The sequence below is a fragment of the Acanthisitta chloris genome, unplaced genomic scaffold, assembly GCF_000695815.1.
Source record: "Acanthisitta chloris isolate BGI_N310 unplaced genomic scaffold, ASM69581v1 scaffold26273, whole genome shotgun sequence".
Classification (NCBI taxonomy): Eukaryota; Metazoa; Chordata; class Aves; order Passeriformes; family Acanthisittidae; genus Acanthisitta; species Acanthisitta chloris.
In genome coordinates, this window is record NW_008665764.1 from 11,761 (window position 1) to 18,834 (window position 7,074).

Below are 7,074 nucleotides of genomic sequence, written 5' to 3' on the forward strand. Positions count from 1 at the left end.
TGATTCGGCTTTTGCTGAAACAAGTCTTAAGTCTGAGCCAGCTCAGCAGGTAAATAGATAATTAGGCGTTCCTGAGTCTGTCTCCAGTCCTGCTGCTGCCTGCGGGAAGTGCTGAAGGGAGCCGGGTGTCCCAGATCCCTGGGACCAAGGGAGAGCTCCAAGGAGCAGGACTCCCGCTGCCAGGGTGTGCTGGTCCCAGCCAGACTGCACTGCTGGTTCCTGCCTCGGATGGGGCAGCAGCAGCAGCAGCCCCGAGGCCGGAGCTGGAGCAGAGTGTGGGGTGGGAGGAGAATCACCCAGGAATCCTGTGCCATGCGGTGCCCTTGCCCTGCCTGCAGACGGAGCCCTCCCGCGGTGCCCGGCACAGCTCCCCTCGGCGGGCAGCACCCTGAGCAAGAGTTTGAAGGGCAGATTATTGAAACAATGACTCACCACAAGTCTACTTCAGGGAAACTATTTGAGCACACACAAATCAGTGCGCAAAGATCCAGTGAGACATGTCGAAGTGATTAACAGCCCGAATTTATGAAGGTTAGCTCATGCCGAATGCAGCTGAGTGCCTTCAGCAGAGCTGCTGATGAAGACGATAACAGGGAACAGAGCGCAGGGGATACCTGAATTCCAGAGGCAAATCCCCTTATATAGCCCCATCACATAATGAACAAAGAAACCACAACATGCCAACTAGACTAACGAAAAGCAAGCAAAAAGAAACCACAATGAGTCAGAAAATTAGCTCAGGAAGGAGAAACAGAATACAATTATCATCAGTTAGCTCTTCAAGTGGAAAACAGTAGAGGGGCTGGCCAAAGCATGCTGGAGGGACAAATGGGAACATCCTCAGCTCAAGCCCTGGGGACTGGGGGTGTAGGTGGGTCAGTGTCAGACCACCTTCTTGCACTGAAAAATAACAACTCATCAGCCAGGGTTGCTCTCAGCCTAGGGGAAGAAGCAGGAGAAAGGGGCCCAAACCCTCACCCAGGAGGCTGGATGTGAAGGGCACGCCCTGAACTCCTGCGTGGGAGAAGATGCGCAGCTGCCCCATGCCCCAGGCAGCAGGAGAGTGTCTGCCTCGAGCCAGGCGGGCGGCTCTGCCCTCTCACTGCCTGCAGAGCCCACCCACAGCTGCCCCACTGCCGAACCCACAGCCCCCCCCAGACCCTGTCTGTCCCACTGCAGAACCCACAGCTCCCCCAGACCCTGCCTGTCCCACTGCAGAACTGATTTGCTCCCCCAGACCCTGTGCCCCTTAGCAGCCCCCCCTGCCCCTGCCCTGCTGCCGCTCCTGCCCTGCAGTGGGCAGAGGAACCAACGCCTCTGATCTCCCAGAGTTTGGCTGGAGCCCAGGAAGGAATCCTGGCAGGTGAGGGCAGGTTTAGCACCAGGCATGGGGTGCAGTCAGTGCTTGGCTTGAAGACTGACAGCATTTCACAAGCTGCCCTGTCCCACCAGTGCTCAGCAGGGATCCCCTCCCCAGTTCCTGGGTCTGCTCCTAGGCTGCTCCCCAGGTGATGCCTGAGCACTCCCAGTGCTTGGCTGTTCCTGCTCTGTGCCGAGCAGGTTCGTCAGAGGGGTCTCACTGTCCAGACGTGCTGGGGATGTTGCCCATCAGGTGTCTGTGCTCGAGCAGAGATGATGTCCTTTGGGGTCCCTGATGGAATGGGGCAAGGGGCAGCAGTAGGTGACAAACAGTGCTCAGCCCTGGCCACAGTGATGCTCTGAGCAGTGCTGGGAGGGACTGGCCAGAGCAGGGGTGCTGTGCCTGGGAGTGTGCTGGAGCAAACCCTTCCTCAGGAGGTCACGGTGAGTCTCCCCAGGCAGCAAAGCAAAAGCACCCCTTGCCCTGCTCCCCACTGGTATTTTGCCCTTTGCCCCAGTAATAAGGGCTGGATGAATGCCCTTGGCCCTGGGCTGGGGTTCCGTTCCCCAGCAGCCCACTGGCTGAGGCTGCCTCACCCAGCAGTGCCGTATTGCAGGAGGACACTGCAGGGGCTGTCACTTACCAGAGGTGAGAAAACAGTAACAACCAACCAACAAGCCACAGGCTGAGCCCTGCAGGAACCACGTGTGGATTGTACTACACAATAGTCTGTCACTTGGAGAGACTTATCCCTGACTGGCATCATAAAAGTGTCCTTGGCAGATGAGAACAGACGAATGACTTTACGAAATCAGATGGATGGACCACCAAATCTGCCTGCTGGACACAAACCCAACTGCTCTACGGGGCTCCAGGAAACAACTACAGGGAGTGTCCCCAGCAATGGAAATTCTGCTTATTGCCTGAATTAATTGGGCTTCAGAGCACAGAGGCTTATATCCTCTGTGTCATTCCCACATGCTTTCACTGCAGACATCCCCACCTGACACCTGCTGTGTCCTGCAGGCTGTGGGACCCCCATGGCTCCAGGACTCCCCCTCTGCAGGGACCTGCAGTTGGTGTTTGTAGCAGCGACAGTGACGTTCTGCGCCTCATTTTGACCATTTCCTGCTGTTCCTGCAGCTCTGCAGAAGTCATTGCTATTCCCAACCCACACGTGGAGCCAAGCTGAGCCCCATGATCCATGGGATTCTGGGGTCGCTAGACTGTGGGCCCTTAACAAGGATAGTTTGTGATACCTACGAAAAATTATGCAGGAAGTTTCAAAGCAGCAGATTTTGTTCCTATTTTTGGGACAATGTTTGTTTGTGGCCACATCCCATCTCAGGCAGCTTCCCCCAGGAATTAAGTGATCAATTAATCAATGGCCTCAACAGTTTGCAGCTTCTTTCTCCTTCCACTACTTATTTTGACCTTTTGCTGGTGATACATGGCAAGCAAGGCAGAATTCGGAATACGAGGAGTGCCTGGATCACTTCCATGCTGGATTTGCCACAGTGCCATCAGCAGGGAGCTGCACTAGGCTGGGTGGCTCTGGACTGTTTCAGACAGTTTTGCTTCCATCTGAGCTGTGATACACTGCTTGAACCTCTCACCTCGGAGTCAATAAACCAAGTCCCTCCAAAAGGCTGGAAAGGAATCAAGTTCTAGACTTGCCCACTGTGGTATTTCCTTCACAATACATTGTCTTTCCTGAACTCCTCTTCACAGTTCAGTTATTTCACTGTCTGTCTCCATGTCCCACTCTGGTCTGGAATTAGACACAGCAGTTGTTCGTGCTGATGAGACTGACACTGACTGCTCCTGCACGGAGACAAACTCCAAATAAACCTTTCAACGCAGTGACCCTTCCCTCTCTGTGTTCATATCTCTGTGGCAGCACATAGGGGGTTTTCCCTTCATCCAACCTGAGGGTCAGTGTTAAGGAACCCAGAGCAGAAGCTGATGAACGTCTTCTGCAGAGTTGCACTGACTTGCCTTACCTCCCTTCCATGTGGGGGAATATGTGTGTTCTGCTGCTCTGCACACCCTGCAGGGCATGCTGTAGGGATATCCATCCCCAAGAGAACTGCTGTGATTAACAGTGCTAATAAAGACATGGATACATTTATATTCATATGCTTATTTGTAACCCAAAGCAGCTCAGAGGATACTAAACCTGAGCGTGAAGAGGTACTGAATGGGTTGCAAAAACACTTTATTCTTCTGCTAAAACTCCACACATCCAATAATTCCGTTCCCCAATGCTGCTGCATTGGAAGCCAAATCACCCCATTACCCAGGCCCTTGGCTCCTGCTAAGGTGCTAACTGTCACACAGAAACAGGCTCAGAAACCTCTTCATCATCAAGGCTCAGGGCAGGAATACAGGACTTCCACTGGGATAATAACAATTATTGGCATCAGGCTGTCCCCAAAGACAGAGTTTGTTTGCCATCAGCACAGCTTTGGGATTGCAGCTGGATTTGTTTTCCCTTCAAAATGAACTTCTGCTGCTGTAAAAGGAATCAGGATCCCCTTTTTTTTTACTGTGGTGGGTGTTGTTGACCCCAGTTTGGTCCCAGTGGAGAGGTTTGCTCTCATTAATGTCCCCCAAGCCTCCTGGGCCCTCTCCCGTGTTGGTGCCTCCTGTGCCGCCGAGGCTGTGACAGTGCCACAGAGAAGCTGAGAGCTATCCCACACACACTGCAAAGGTCCTCAGCTGCTCTCTGAAAGTCCCTGTGGGTCAGCTCACAGGTTGGGAAGGTGAGTGTGGAAGGCAGAAGAACAATAGATTTCTGTCTACTGGCAAACACATGCAATAATTCAATAATGTGCTGTGCGATGTGTGTTTTCCTTCACTTGCCATTGCCCTTGTGTCCTGCAGAGACAGAGACAGGTAAGGTGAGAACTGAGTGTGCAGGGGAAGCCTGGGGGAAATACAGAATGAGAAAATCAGAGACCAAACAGGAAAAACATCACCTGTGGGGAAGAAAAGTGGAGAAGGAACTTAGGTCTGGAAATTCAGTTCTCTCTGAACTCAGCCAAAAATGGGGTGAGACCAGACGACACAAGTGCTGCGAGATGAGAAGCAGAGGGGGTGTAAACCTCTTGTTCACTGGGAGCTCCTGGCTTGGGTGGGAGCGTCTGCTCTGCATGGGAGTGGCTGCCCCAGGGTCTTCTCCAGAAGGGCCCTCCCTGAGGTAGGGCCAAACCCACCCACCTTCTGCCTACTGCAGCATGCCCAGTCGCCTGAGAACGCAGAGTGCTGGGCGGTTACAGCCCCAGAGCCAGGAATCACTCACAGGTAAGGCATGGCATGCCTCAGCTTCCATCCCAAGTGTGCAGGAGGCTGCTTTCCCAACAGACACCCCTGGCCAGAGGCCAAAGGCCTTCCTGCAGTGCCCAACAGACATGCAGGGAGCAGGAGAGGAATCAAAACTCAGCAAGCATTGCCACCTCTGGCTCCAGAATTTATTGAACTACAAACACACAGCACTCGAGAGCACCAGGTCTGGAGGAATGTGGGACACACACCTCTGTTGACATGGGGCAGGAGCTTCAGCTACTGCTTGATTTGAACACAGACATCACCCCCACACCCAACAGGAACAACACGACATCAGAATTACAACGGTAACAACACAGACCTTACAAAAATATAAATAACCTATTTGTAACCTTAGAAAAAAAATAACAGCCACCATAAAAAATCCCATGTACTCCCCTGGGTAAACCACAGCTACAGAAATGTAGTGATTCTTGTTTGTAAAAAGCACCAGAGTCTGCAGTACCAAATAATCCAACAGAGAGCGAGCATCTCCCCCTGATGCTTGCAGACTCTTCCGAGAAGTGTGCCCAGATCAGTAGAACCAAGTGTTCTTTGCCCATGTCTGTAAGAGCACATTGAAGGGACAACTCTAACGAGGTCCCTGCTCAGGAGCAGCACCCAAAGGTTGTTCACCGATGGTTCATCGGAATGAACACTTTAAAGCACTGAAGTATGTGCCTATTTTAAGTCCATGCTTAAGAGCTTTCCAGAACAGGGTTGGATTTAAACTTATCATACAAATTCCTCTGCAAATCAGACTTCCAGACAAGAGCGGTGTCAAAACCAATTGCTCGTAAAAACACTGCCCAGGAGTGTTTCCACCGCTCGGCCCCAGCTCAAGTTCGCACAGATGCCGAGTTGTTTGATCCCTTCCACCTCCCTGTGAGCCACGCCAGCTTGGCACGCACAGCTTCCTGAGGCTGTGGCGCGAGCTCCAGCTCCACGGGAATTTCCTTCCCTCACATTCCACCTATTGTGCTGAAAATACCATTAAGAAGCAAAAGGCAAGTATCAAGTCCATCGGTTCCCCAGCGAAGCAGTTCACTGCTCCGGGACCGTGGCCGCTCAGGTCGCAGCATTATCCCTGTGCTCAGGCTCTCGTGGGTCCCTGAAGGCTCCAGCTGGGCTTGGGGCAGCCTGGCCAAAGGGTCTCTGGGGCCGTGGCTAAATGAATGGTGAGTATAGCTGGTTTTGCCACCGCGGCTGAAGGAAGGCGCCGGCCACAGGCACAGCAGGAGTGGGGAGCAGCCCCGGGCTGGGAGCTGGGGCAGCCCCATGGCAGAAAACTGTCCCACAGCTCTGCACTGACCACGGTGACAGACACCGACACCACGCAGGAGGCTCTGGGGGGCCGAGGGCACTCACCCCCACTAAACACGGCCGAGGCAGCACGCCCAGGGGCACAGCCAGGGCACGAGGGGCAGCAGCCTGGCACACACCACCCTGTGCGCTGCCTCCTCAAGGCAGGGCTTAAGTTCTGACAGAAAATAATATTGCTCAGACATCAAACAGCTAAAAAACAATAGTTTGCCTTAAAAGCTACGAAGGGAATGGGCTTGATTTCTTTACAGAAGAGAGAAAAAAGGAAATACACCCCCGCTCCATCTGCTGGGCTCAGAGCACCCCCAGCACACCAGAGGAGCTGCCCAGCACGGGGAGGGACAGAGCGACGACCTTCTCACACACCTGTGACATATCCCTGCTGTTCATGGCTTTAATCTGACAGCCCTTCCTGCCCACCTCTGGCTCCTGACACTCCTGGGACAGGGGGAGACTGGCTCTGCCAAGCTCTGCCATCCTGCCCAGCCCCTGCGGCTCTAGGAGCTCCAAGTGACCACACTCCAGTGGCACCGGTAACACTGGGACACACAGGACAAGCCAACCAGACCAGTTCGACTTCAAAACTGGACCTGGTGAGCTGAGCTGCAGGAACACTCTTACTCAGTCGCCATGGGTGAAGTTATCTGGAAGTGACTGTGTCCACAGAGGGATTAAATATTTATTGGATTTTGTGAGGTGATTAATCCCGGTGCTCTCCCTGCCGCAGTGAAACCTCAAACAGGAAATCCCTGGCCCCAAGCTGTGTATGCAGCAATTCTGGCTGCTCTGAAACAGCCCGTGAGCTGCGAGGGCTGACAAACCCTGGCCCCAAACGGCACAAGGTCCAGTGCTTTGGGTCTTGGGGAGCAAAGAGCAGTAAAACAACCTTGACCGCGGACGAAACAACCATCGGGGCAGAGAAAGTGCCAGGTCCAGCTGAGCTGCCCAAGCCTCCACTTATCTGAGCATATCCTGGGCTCAACAGCACTGAACGGGGAAAGGGAGAGAGGTGGGGAAGGGCTGGTTCAAGCACGGCGCCCGGCACAGGCGGAGCCCGCGTTGTC